Source organism: Cucurbita pepo, chromosome 11 (assembly GCF_057944985.1).
Source record: "Cucurbita pepo subsp. pepo isolate OVF chromosome 11, ASM5794498v1, whole genome shotgun sequence".
Taxonomy (NCBI): Eukaryota; Viridiplantae; Streptophyta; class Magnoliopsida; order Cucurbitales; family Cucurbitaceae; genus Cucurbita; species Cucurbita pepo.
This window is the reverse complement of record NC_141808.1, coordinates 12,238,176-12,250,714: the sequence shown is the minus strand read 5'-3', so window position 1 is coordinate 12,250,714 and position 12,539 is coordinate 12,238,176. Positions and strand designations below refer to the sequence as shown.

Genomic DNA, 12,539 nt, shown 5'->3' with positions numbered 1-12,539 from the left:
GATATTAGTATTTTTCTTGGTTATTCATCTACTAGTAAAGCTTATAGAGTTTTCAATGGGAGAACTTTAGTTATAGAAGAATCTATGCATGTGGTATTTTATGAATTTTATAATGATATTTCTAATGAGTCTATTTGTAGTGATGATTTATTTGTAGTGATGATTTAGAAAGAAATTTTGGACATTTACCTCAGTGAAAAGAAAAAGTTGGCTTAAAGGAAAAGGAGGAAGAAGGTTATTCATTAGTGCCAAAGGTATAGAAGTATGCCTCATCTCATCCCAAGGACTTGATTATTGGTGATCCTGAACAAGGTGGGAAAACTCGTTCCTCTATTAATTTATTTAATAATTTTGCTTTTGTTTCTCAAATTGAACCAAGTCAATTTGAAAGGAACAAAGTTTGGGAATGAGTCTCTAGTCCCTCTAATATTTCCATTATTAGAACCAAATGGGTTTTTAGAAATAAAATGGATGAAAATAGAAATATCATTAGAAATGAAGCTAGACTTGTAGCTCAAGGTTATTGTCAGGAGGAAGGTATAGACTATGAAGAAACTTTTGCACCCGTTACTAGATTAGAACTATTAGAATGTTACTTGCATTTACTTCTTACAAAAATTTTATATTATATCAAAGGTGCATTCTTAAATGGTTATATTATGAAGGAAGTTGATGTAAAACAACCTCCTTATTTAAAAATTTTGATTCTCCACATCATGTCTATAGGTTGAAAAAAAAGTTTTTTATAGCTAAAAACAATCTCTAAGAGTTTAGTACGATAGACTTAATAATTTTCTTATTGAGAATGATTTCAAAATGGGTGAGCTCGATACTACTCTCTTTATTAAAATTAAAGAAAAAGATATGTTATTAGTGCAAATATATGTGGATGATATTATCTTTGGTTGTACTAATCTTTCTTTACGTGAAGAATTTTCTAAATGTAGGATGAGTATGATGAGAGAGCTCAGTTTCTTTCTTTGACTTCAAATCAAACAACTAAAGATATCTTCCTAAATCAAGATAAATACACCAATGATTTACTCAGAACCTAAATCAAGAGAAATACACCAAGGATTTACTCAGAACCTAAATCAAGAGAAATACACCAAGGATTTACTCAGAAGGTTCAAGTTCAATGAAGGTAAGATTGTAATAACTCCAATGAGCATATCTACCAAGCTTGACAAGGATGAAAAAGGTAAATGTGTAGATATAAAATCTTATCGAGGTATGATTGAATCTTTACTTTACTTGACTGCTAGTAGACCTGATATTATGTTTAGTGTATGTCTTCGTGCTAGGTTTCAATCTTGTCTTAAGGAATCTCATTTAAATGTCGTCAAAAGAATATTTAAATACTTGCTTGGACTATTAATTTAGAATTGTGGTATCCTAGAAATGTTGAGTTTAAATTGGTAGGATTATCTACTCCCTAAGCGGAATATATTGTGGTTGCTAGTTGTTGTGCTCAAATTCTTTGGACGAAACAAACTCTTTGTGATTTTGGATTAAAATTTGATAGTGGACCTATATCGTGTGATAATACAACTGCTATTAATTTAACTAAACATTTTAATATTAGACATCATTTTATTGAAGAGCAGGTGCAAAATGAACATATTATTCTTAATAATCAATTAGCATATGTTTTTATCCAGCCGTTAAATGAAGAAATTTTTTTACAAAAATAGGCTTGAGCTTTGTACTATTGGGTGTGATATATCTTGAATTTGAGTTTGGTATTACTCAGTGTGATATATCTTGAATTTTATAATCTTGTTTAAAGGCATGTGATTAGGAGAAGCATGTCATTCTTTTATTATTTTTTATTGTTCTTTTTTCGGGGGAGAAAATTAAGAAAAATGTATTGTAAGTTTGTTATTTTATAATTAATGAATAACTTCGTTGTTGTGATGTTTGATAATTCATTGAAGCATTAATATAGAGGGAGAATATGGATTTGAGTGAATTTCAAATTTATGATGATATATTAGAATGCCTATTATGTGCTTCAATATTATTATTTGGACATGTGCATTATTTTAAGTTTTATGATTGGATGGATTTTATACTATTTTCCTTGAAATGGTTTGTCGTCATCAGAAACCGGAGATTTTGGCTTCTTGGCCCTTAATCTCAAATTAATTAATTTTAATTAATTAATTAATTAATTAATTAATGTTTTGATGATAACAAGCATATCTTCAATTATTAACAATTCTCAATATTTTGTCTACGGGGTAAGGTTGGGAATAACGATTTTAACATCATCACGTCGGGTATTTGTTTTGACTGGAACTTCTTCGTTTTATCTCTAATTTGAATGAACCAAAAAAGACGTTGAAATCATTATTCCCAACCTTACACTATGGACAAAATACTGTGAATTGTTAATAATTAAAACATCAATTGATTAATTAATTTGAGATTAAGGGCCAAAAAGCCAACAATCTCCTCTTTTTTATTTTTTATGATGACAAACCATTTCAAGAAAAAGGGTATGAGATCCATAAAACTTAAAATAATGAACATGTCCAAATAATAATATTGATGTATCATGATAAGCATTCTAATATATTATCATAAATTTGAAATTCACTCAAATCCCTATTCTCTATGCTTCAATGAATTATAAAATAAAACGAAGTGATTCATTAATTATAAAATAACAAACTTATAGCATATTTTTTTCTAATTTTCTCCTCTTTATAATCATAAAAAAGAACAATAAAAAATAATAAAAGAATGACATGCTTCTCTAATAACATGCCTTTAAATAAGATTATAAAATACAAAATATAAATATAACATGCCTTTAAATAAGATTATAAAATACAAAATATATCACACCCAGTAATACCAAATTCAAATTCAAGATATATCGCAGCAAATAATACCAAGTTCAAGCCTATTTTTACAAAAAAAAAAATTCTTCATTTAACGACTTGGTAAAAATATCTGCTAATTGTTTATTAGAGTTTACAAAATCAAGAATAATATGTCTATTTTTCACCGGTTCTCTAATAAAATGATGTCTAATTTTAATATGTTTAGTTCTCGAATGATGAACAGGATTAATAGCATGGTGTTATCACAAAATATAGGCACACTATCAAATTTTAATCCAAAATCACAAAAAGTTTGTTTCATACAAAGAATTTGAGCACAACAACTGGCAACCGCAATATATTCCGCTTCAGTAGTAGATAAGACAACCAAATTTTTCTTTTTACTAAACCAAGAAACTAATGAACTATTAAGAAATTGACAAGTTCCACTACTACTTTTATGATCAAGTAAACTTTCCGTAAAATCAGCATCAGAATATCTTACAAATTTAAACTCAACATTTCTAGAATACCACAATTCTAAATTAATAGTCCTAAGCAAATATTTAAATATTTTTTTAACGACATGTAAATGAGTCAAGTAAAGTTAAAGATCGAATCATACCTCGATAAGATTTTTTTTTTTTTTTTTTTTTTTTTTTTGCAATCTTACCGTCATTGAACTTGAACCTTTGAGTAAATCCTTGGTATATTTCTCTTGATTTAGGAAAATACCATCTATCAGTTGTTTGATTTGAAGTCCAAGAAAGAAACCGAGCTCTCCCATCATACTCATCATACATTTAGAAAATTCTTCACATAAAGAAGAATTAGTAGAACCAAATATAATATAATCACAGCGGAGGAAAACTTCTCATTGCTGATCCTGCAAGAAACGCCACATATATTTGCACTAATAACATATATTTTTCTTTAATTTTAATAAAGAGAGTAGTATCGAGCTTATCATTTTGAAATCATTCTCAATAAGAAAATTACTAAGTCTATCGTACCAAGCTCTTGGAGCTTGTTTTAAGCCATAAAGAGCCTTTTTCAACTTATAGACATGATGTGGAGAATCAAAATTGGATTTGATTTTCAAATCGAGGAAGTTGTTTTACATGAACTTCCTCCATAATATAACCATTTAAGAAGCACTTTTCACATCCATTTGATATAATATAAAATTTTTGTAAAAAGCAAATGGAAGTAACATTCTAATAGCTTCTAATCTCCCAAAAGTTTCTTCATAGTCTATACCTTCCTCCTGATAATAACCTTAAGCTACAAGTCTAACTTGATTTCTAATGATATTCCTATTTTCATCAATTTAATTTCTAAAAACCTATTTGGTTCCAATAATAGAAATATTAGAGGGCCTAGGGACTAAGTCTCAAACTTTGTTCCTTTCAAATTGATTTAGTTCCTAGCTAAAATCTAAAACTCATCATTTTCGGCATCTTTAAGACTTTTTGGTTCAATTTGAGAAAAAAAAAAGCAAGATTATAAAATAAATTAATAAAGGAACGAGTTTTCACACCTTGTTCGGGATCACCAATAATCAAGTCCTTGGGATGAGATGAGGCATACCTCCATACTTTTGGCACTGATGAAGAACCTCCTTCCTCCTCATTTAAGCTCCTTCTTCTTTACTTGAAAGAGTTTATTTTCCTTTGTCATGACAAGTAAATCTCCAAAATTTCTTTCTAAATCATTGCTACAAATAGACTAAATATTATTACAAGATTCATCAAATACCACATGCATAAATTCTCCTATAACTAAAGTTCTCTTATTGAAAACTCTATAAGCTTTACTAATAGATGAATAACCAAGAAAAATACCAATATCCTCTTAGAATCAAATTTTCCTAGCTTTTCTTTGTTGTTCAAAATAAAACATTTGCAACCAAAAAACTTTGAAATACCTTAATTGTTTGGACTTTTATTGAAGAAATACAGGTAGGAATCAACAAGGACTAGGGTGGAATGATTATGAGTACGTCATATGCTTAATTTAGCCAAGAAATTTATGAACTAAACTCAGTATTAGAGGTCTAGATTGATTGGTCCAACAGACTGTTTTCGCTAGACGTGGAGTCATTGAGTCTTTTGTTACGTGATTTTCGAGGCTTCAAATCTCAAACCGTGACGAAAATGACAAAAAGAAAGGAAAATAAAAATAAAAGTTAAATTAAATTAAACATTGAGATAATGCAATTTAAAATCAAACAACGCCTCCACTAGAACAAATTGAAAGACAATGCAAACATGTGTTGTTAAAGGTTTGTTACAAACGGAGAAATGGTTTGGGATATTGTTTCGAACGAAATATAAAAGACCCAAAGTACACAGACTGGGTCAACACTCATAAACGACCCTCAAGTGACAATGCATCTCTCAAACGCTCTCCCACCTCGAGCAACAGTTAGCGAAGACCTGAAAAAGAAATCTAAAATGTAGTGAGTAAAAAAGTACTCGGTAAGCAGCCTACTTGTAGACTCTCATTGCATCCAATTTCTGGTAGGTTTCCACGGGCTTTTCTTTAGGCTCGAGAAAGTTTGGGCTTAACTCTATAGTTTGGCTGACCTTCTAGGGAGGCTTCCAACGGTGTCGTGGTGTAGTTGATTATCACGTCAATCTAACACACTGAAGGTCTCCAGGTCAAGTCTGTGTGACGCATTTTTGAAATTTAATCGTTGCCTTGAACACGTTTGGACCAATTCAAGTCTGGGCGACACCTCGTGGCCTTGAACACACATTGAGCATGTAATTAATTGTTTGGACACACGTTTGGACCAATTCAAGTCTGGGCGACACCTCGTTGCCTTGAACACACATTGAGCATGTAATTAATTGTTTGGACGCACATTATATGCTTGTTTTGTTTTATACACGACTCTCCACAATAGTATGATATTATTTCAAGTTTGGTCTATTATTTCAGACAATCACCTCCATTAGAGAAGTCACGATACACGACTCTCCATAATAGTATGATATTATTTCAAGTCTAGTCTATTATTGCAAACAATCGCCTTCATTAGAGAAGTCACGATATTTTAGACAATCGTCTCCATTAGAGAAGTCACGAGTAGAGAAAAAAAAAATTGAAGCCACTTAGGATTTGTAATGAGGAGGAGAGAGAGAAAAAAGATATTAACCGCCATTAGAGTGGTCGTGTATCCGACAATCATTAGAGAAGGTACGAGTAGAGACAAAAAATAATAATAATAATAATAAAGCCACCTAGGGTTTGTAACGGTGAGGAGAGAGAGAAAAAAAGAAGATAAACATGTCGCAAGTGAAAAAAAAAAAAAAAGAAATCAAGACATGTTTGAAGCTATTTTTTCGTGAAGAGCTTGTTCTCGATACACGAGGAAATAATATTGTTAACAAAAAATCTTACATTTGTTTGTTTTAAGAACAAGAGATTTTAAGTTTGTTATAGAATTTTGAGTTTGTTCTAAGAACAAAGATTTTAAGTTTGTTCTATGAATAGGAATTTAAGTTTGTTCTAGGACAAGTCATTTTATGTTTGATCTACAAATAGTTGATTTTTCGTTTGTATTTAAGTTTGTTCTGCTAACAGGAGATTTTAAGTTTATTCCTACGAAACTGTGGATTTTAAGTTTGTTGTTTTACGAATAAGCCATTTTAAGTTTGTTGTACGAATAGGGTTGTTTAAATTTGTTGCTTTACGAACCGACGATTTTTATTTTGTTTTACGAACAGGAGATTAATCATAGACCAAAAAAGAATTATAAGCTAAAAAATAACCAAATAATTAATCATAGATCTCGGCCATGGATAACATGAATACCAAATTTACTATATTTAGCGCGACGCTACTTAACAGACGTAGATAGCATGAATACCAAATTAATCCGATTGGATAACATAGTACTAAAACAAATCTATGGGCAAAAATAGGTTAAATCAAATGACAAATAAAGTGTAGAACCAACCAATTGGTCCACGAAGACAGCCCAAAACAACCATTCTATTTATTTTTTATTCTAAATACATGTGGATAATTAAAAAAATATATAAAATACTCTTTAACTATAAATATTTTGTATTATAATTCCAATTAATTATAGAAACTTTTTAATTGAGGACCTCATAATAATTATAGTAATGGCTAGCCAGGAAATGGTCCGGACATTCAAAGCCCAATCCTAGGATCACAAAAAGTCCAAGCACATGAGTACAATGGTAATGGCTAGCCTACGAATTGGTCCGACTTTAATTTTATGACCCAATCCACTTGTCTAGGCATCATTGCCATGAACTTTGAACTTTAATTTTATGGCCTAATTCACTGGTTCAAACATCCAAAGGTGATGCATTTTAATTTTATGGTCCAATTCACTCGAAGACATAGTCCATGCAGCTCATAAGCTCATTATCACAATTGTGTGAAAATGATTGTGCATTATATTTTTTCCAAAAGAAATTTGTGACAAAATTGAAGACATTTGTTTGAAGTTTATTTTATATTAAAATATATTTATTTTAGAAAATATATTGATTGACATGATAATGTGTAGAAAACTGATATTTTCTGTGATAAAATTAAAATCATTGTTAAAGTTTTGGTTGGAGAAATTTTGATAGTGTGCTAAAATTATTCAATTTTTTTTTATATATAGAATATTATTATAGGTATAAATTGCTTATATATGTATTTACGAATTAAATAAAGAGAACAACGAGTAAATCTATACTGGTACGAATTGAGAAAATTTAATGTTATGAATTGAGGGATCTCAAACCCCCTTTGACGAATCTCAATATTTTCAAAAATGTAATCCAAACAACCTATGATGTGGATTTGTCATATATGAGCATTATCAAAATTTTGAAATCTACCGTCATTCTCACTATTTAGGTCGATAATGATATGAAGTCTCCAACACAAACATTTGGACCATAAATTTAGGTTAGTTTCATTAATCAAAATTAATCAAAATTATAAATTTACAACAGTCAAAAGAATGTCATAATTAGTAAATAAATATTTTTTTATAAGTTTAACATCTATTTGGCAAGTCTTTGCCTATTTTATTTTATAAATTTACAACTGAAACAATATAACTATCTTTAATTTTTACAAGTTTCATAAATATTTTTTTTTATAAATGATTGTTCTATATATGAAAAATAAATAATAAATAAATATTTTGAATAATTTAATTTATATAATGGGATAGATATTAATTTATATATATATACACTTCAAAAGAAATTTAAAATTTATTAAAAATAATAATATAAAAGAAACTAAAAATAATAAAATATTATTAAAAAAAACTAGTCACTAAAATTCGATCATAAATTTATATAATTTCATATTAAGTCATTAAAATTCATTAAAAAATTAGAAAAATAATTAGAAACTCTCCTTTTATCTTTTTAAATTTGTTAACTTACTGAATATTCATCATAAATTTTATATTTTATAAAGAAAAAAAATGTTAATTTCTAAATTTTTAGAGTCTATTCCTATATAAATTGTCAATATTGTGATTTTTTTCAATTTATAATCTCAATCGACTCATCATGTATAAATATACCATTTTTTTTTTTAACAAATATCTCAATTTGAAGAGTTGTGTCGTTTAGTGTCGGTTTATATGATCTAAAAATTTAAAACAAAATAATTAAATATTAATTGAATGTATAAAAAAACATATTATTTTAGTAAGAAAATCAGATATTGTTTTGGGTAATAAATGATATAAATTAAAAAAAAATCAAATTTTCTTTTGAATAATAAATAATATAAATTTTGTTTTTGATAAATAATAATTAATATATATTTATTAGTTAGTCTAGTAGGTTTGTATAAGTGGTTGATGTAGGATGGAGATGGATACTAGTTATTCATAACGGATTAAATTTTTTATACTTATTTTAAAATTTTATCATTTGACCGTTGATAATTTTTTTAAGTGACTACTAATAGTTTATGGAAAGAAGTCTTACGAGAGAGAGAGCAAGAAGATCAACTATGTCAAAGCCTTGTCTCTTCGTTGTTAGAGCCACTAACATTTGCTACTCTTGAGTCCTTCCTAGTGGAACCTCCTGGTTCCTCGTGTCTTTTGTACAAATAAATTATCACAAACAAACATTTAGTCTTAACTTAAAGAGATGAGCAAAAATAAAAGACCCAGGTTCGCTGGAAGAACTGGAGCTCTAGATCCAAGGTTCACGAAAGGACGATCTATTACTTTGCTGAAGAAAACAATCAGAGTTTCAACCTCTACCAACAAGGACGACAAAATCCGACAACCATAGAAAAGGTGAGGGAGACAAAAAAAGAAAACAGAGAGACAGATAATCTGGGTGGTTTGCCCGACCCAGATCCAGTCCCACATATTTCAGTTTGCTAAACCCGTCCTTAGTCATCCTCCATTAAAAATTCATCTGAGCTCAAAAAGAACAACGGCTTCTCAATTCCAAAAATAGGACCAATTGTCAAAAGGTTTGACCACGATACAACACCATTTTCAGCCTCCTTTTTCATCTCCCAAACATTGAACGTTTTTTTCACTCATTTCCAATGTATAATGAAAGGCAACAATGGATTCATTCAAAATCTCGAAACTACTACACTTCTTCCACCCCTCCTCTTTGATATTGAAACTCTGTTCTTCATATCTCAACTATTTAAATAATTATCAATCATCTTGGTTAGATTTTATGATTAATTATTAGATTAGGAGTATTTTTTTTGGTTTGTTAATATATCAAATACATTTAATTGAGAAAAAAAATCATAATTTTACCTTTATTTTTAGACGTTCAAAAAATTCAATCAACCTAATTTAATCTATACGATTAGATAAGATTATAAATTTATTTGAATTCGATATGAATATTTAAAACTAAGTATTTTTCGCGGTTTTAATTTTTTTTTTACAGTTCATCCATAATGTAAATCCATATCCGTTAAATCTGACAGCCCAATGTGTCACACATGGAGACGGTCCATACCCCTTCGATCCATTAAATCTGACGGCCCAAAACGACATGTGAATGCGACACGTGTCACGCATGCAATTGATGCCTTTTCGGCCCAACATGCGCTCCCTCGTGGCCTAGCCTCACGACCTGCGCACTCGAGGACAAGACCTGAAGTCTGCGCCTCCACCCGAAACACCACCCGACACGCGCCTCTTCGCCCGCAACGACACGGTTTCACTCATGCGGATGCCGACTCCTTCGGCTTGACGTGGCGCGGCCTCTTGGCTAAAAAACACATACTTCGGCTCCATATACATATGTAATATATGGTTTCCTACATTTTCGACCCTCCTCAACCCATTTTTTTATCTTATTTAAGGCAAATAAGCTCAGTTTACACCCTATCACTAAATTTAAGTTAATTTATGATAAAATGTGAGTTATTAACGTAAATAAGATGAACGTTATAATAAGAATCAACTCCCGACAACCTTTGGAGCAACTCTCGAGTAACGGAAGTGTAACGACCCTAAATTTCCACATATCTAGAGTCGCCACTAACGTCTCATGCTCATCTCTAATGCAGAATAAAAACCTAAGCATGCTCATCTTTACTAGCGGAAAAATTTAAAACTTCAGAATACGTTAAAACATTGAAAAACACTGCCGGACTTACGTGTTTCAAACATCATGCTGGAGTTCAAAAGACAAAATAAAACGATTACAAATTAATTAATATAAATGAATGAAATGCAAACGCCCTATCCTAACCAATACTAGGAATTTTAAATATGCAACTATCCTATGCACGCGCCACAGTCTCTGATCACGATGCCACCGTCAACCGTACATGGGAGCCTTGCCTTTACCTGAAAAACAATATGGCACACGGCCTGAGTATTTCGAAGAAATACTCAGTAAGTGACCCCACTATAGGGGCCATGCTAATGCAAACACATGCAATCATGAATAGGGACCTATCTCTAATCATCTTAGGGGTGGCCTCCAGTCTCGGACAAATTGGATGTGTAGTACTTCCCTACACACGACTCACACGTGCGAGTGTGAGTCCCCAGGGCGCTCGCACACCCCCTGGACCCTCTGGTCAAGCTAATCTGTAGCGACGTCCGGAGGTCAGCGGAACCCCATAGTGTCATGCGCCTCATGAACACCCTCATCTGTGTGCTTTCGCACCTGTGCGCATTCGCGCTCATCATAAGGTGCGTGTCCGCACTCATCATCTCTAGGGGAAGTAGCCCTATGCTTATGAACATACAAAATGCATGAGGTCCCTCTAAATCCATCGTAATGTCTCTTCTGACACAACCCTCTAGTCTCATCTCTTTGTTACTCTAGGTAACGCATATCGTGGATATTTATATTAATATCATTTTCATGCTCTTAGGGTTGTGTCCTACGTCGATCTAACGACATGATGCAATATGGCACTCATCATCATCTAGCATGCTCAATATGGAAAACATCATCATATTAAGGTAAAAATCATGCAATCATCATGCTCATCATAATGCCACAACGTGCGTCAAACATATTAAGCGTCACTCAACAAAATATTTATAAACTGGCACATATCATCAAGCATCATACAATTTATATAGCCTATCCTATAGTAAGGCCACTTACTTGGTTGGCCTCGGCCGAAGTACTCCCTAAATAGCTAAACGTAAGCTCCCGTCCCGTGAGAGCTGCTTCCTACTTCGCTGGGGTTTGTTTCCTATCACACCGTTCACCACTTTCCGTTAGTATTTCACAATTAATTTACCTAATTTAATAAATGTGAAATACGGCTCTAAAACGGCCTCGGATACCTTAATCGGGGCCGAAAACAGAACCGGGAGGGTCGAAACAGTGGAAACCGGGCTGAAAACAGGTGAGCCGAGCCGAACAGCCGCTGGGGCCGCCGGAGGAGCCGCCGGAGCGTCACTGGAGGGAGCCCGAGCCGTTTGCGCCGAGCCGAGCCGAGGACTGCCGCGCCGCTGTGTGACACGTGGCAGCAGCAGAGAAAGTCACGTCGGGCGGTAGTGTCGGGTCGAAGCACGGGTCGAAGTCCGGTTCGGGTCGTGGTTCGGGTCGCGGGCTGTGGAAGGCTACTGGGCCAAGGCTAAACGTTGGGCCTCAGCTTACTGGGCTGGGCCGCAAGTGTTTGGTTTGCAGGCCGGCTCAATTGGACCGTGGGTCTAGTCTGGGTTGGTTCAACTGAACCGTAGCTTCTGGGCCGGTTTGAGGTTTGGGCCGCTGTAGTTGGGCTGGGCCGAAGGCAGAGGCCAAGGGGGGAAACGGGCTGGCTCTCCCGGGTTCTGGGTTCGGGTTGACCCGGATCCGTGGATCTCGTCTTCCTTACCCGACTTTGGCCGATTTTCCGGCGAGTTTTCTCTCTCCTTCCCGCGGCGTTTTCGTTGCCGATTTCGGTCCTCTTCCTTCTCTTTTCCTCTTTGTTCGTCGTCCTTCTTCCCTTTTTGGGAGTTTTGCGGCCTAAAAGCTCCTAAAAGCCATAGATCTAAGAATTGATTAAGAAACCTAACTTTCCGACCTCGGTTACCGACGACGACGCTTACGAAATAACACCAAATGCCCCTGAGTTATTGTGCTTTCGTTAGGGATCTCTCTTACGGTAGTAACAGGTTGTTTGGTGTCGGTTTAAGGGTGATTTGAGGGCTCGTCGGAGAAACTGAACACTCGCCGACGTTTGTCCGAAATCTCTCTCTCTCTCTCGAAA

At 33.2% G+C, this 12,539-nt stretch overlaps 1 long non-coding RNA gene across 1 annotated transcript; it reads right to left on the bottom strand.

Moving 5' to 3' along the window:
* Window positions 1–10,426: 10,426 nt before the first annotated feature.
* Window positions 10,427–11,815, bottom strand: LOC147790332 (uncharacterized). Its single transcript, XR_015423023.1, has 3 exons — window positions 11,632–11,815; window positions 11,447–11,537; window positions 10,427–10,671 (listed from the first exon to the last, which is right to left on the bottom strand). It is a non-coding gene; the product is annotated as an uncharacterized LOC147790332 (long non-coding RNA).
* Window positions 11,816–12,539: the final 724 nt, after the last annotated feature.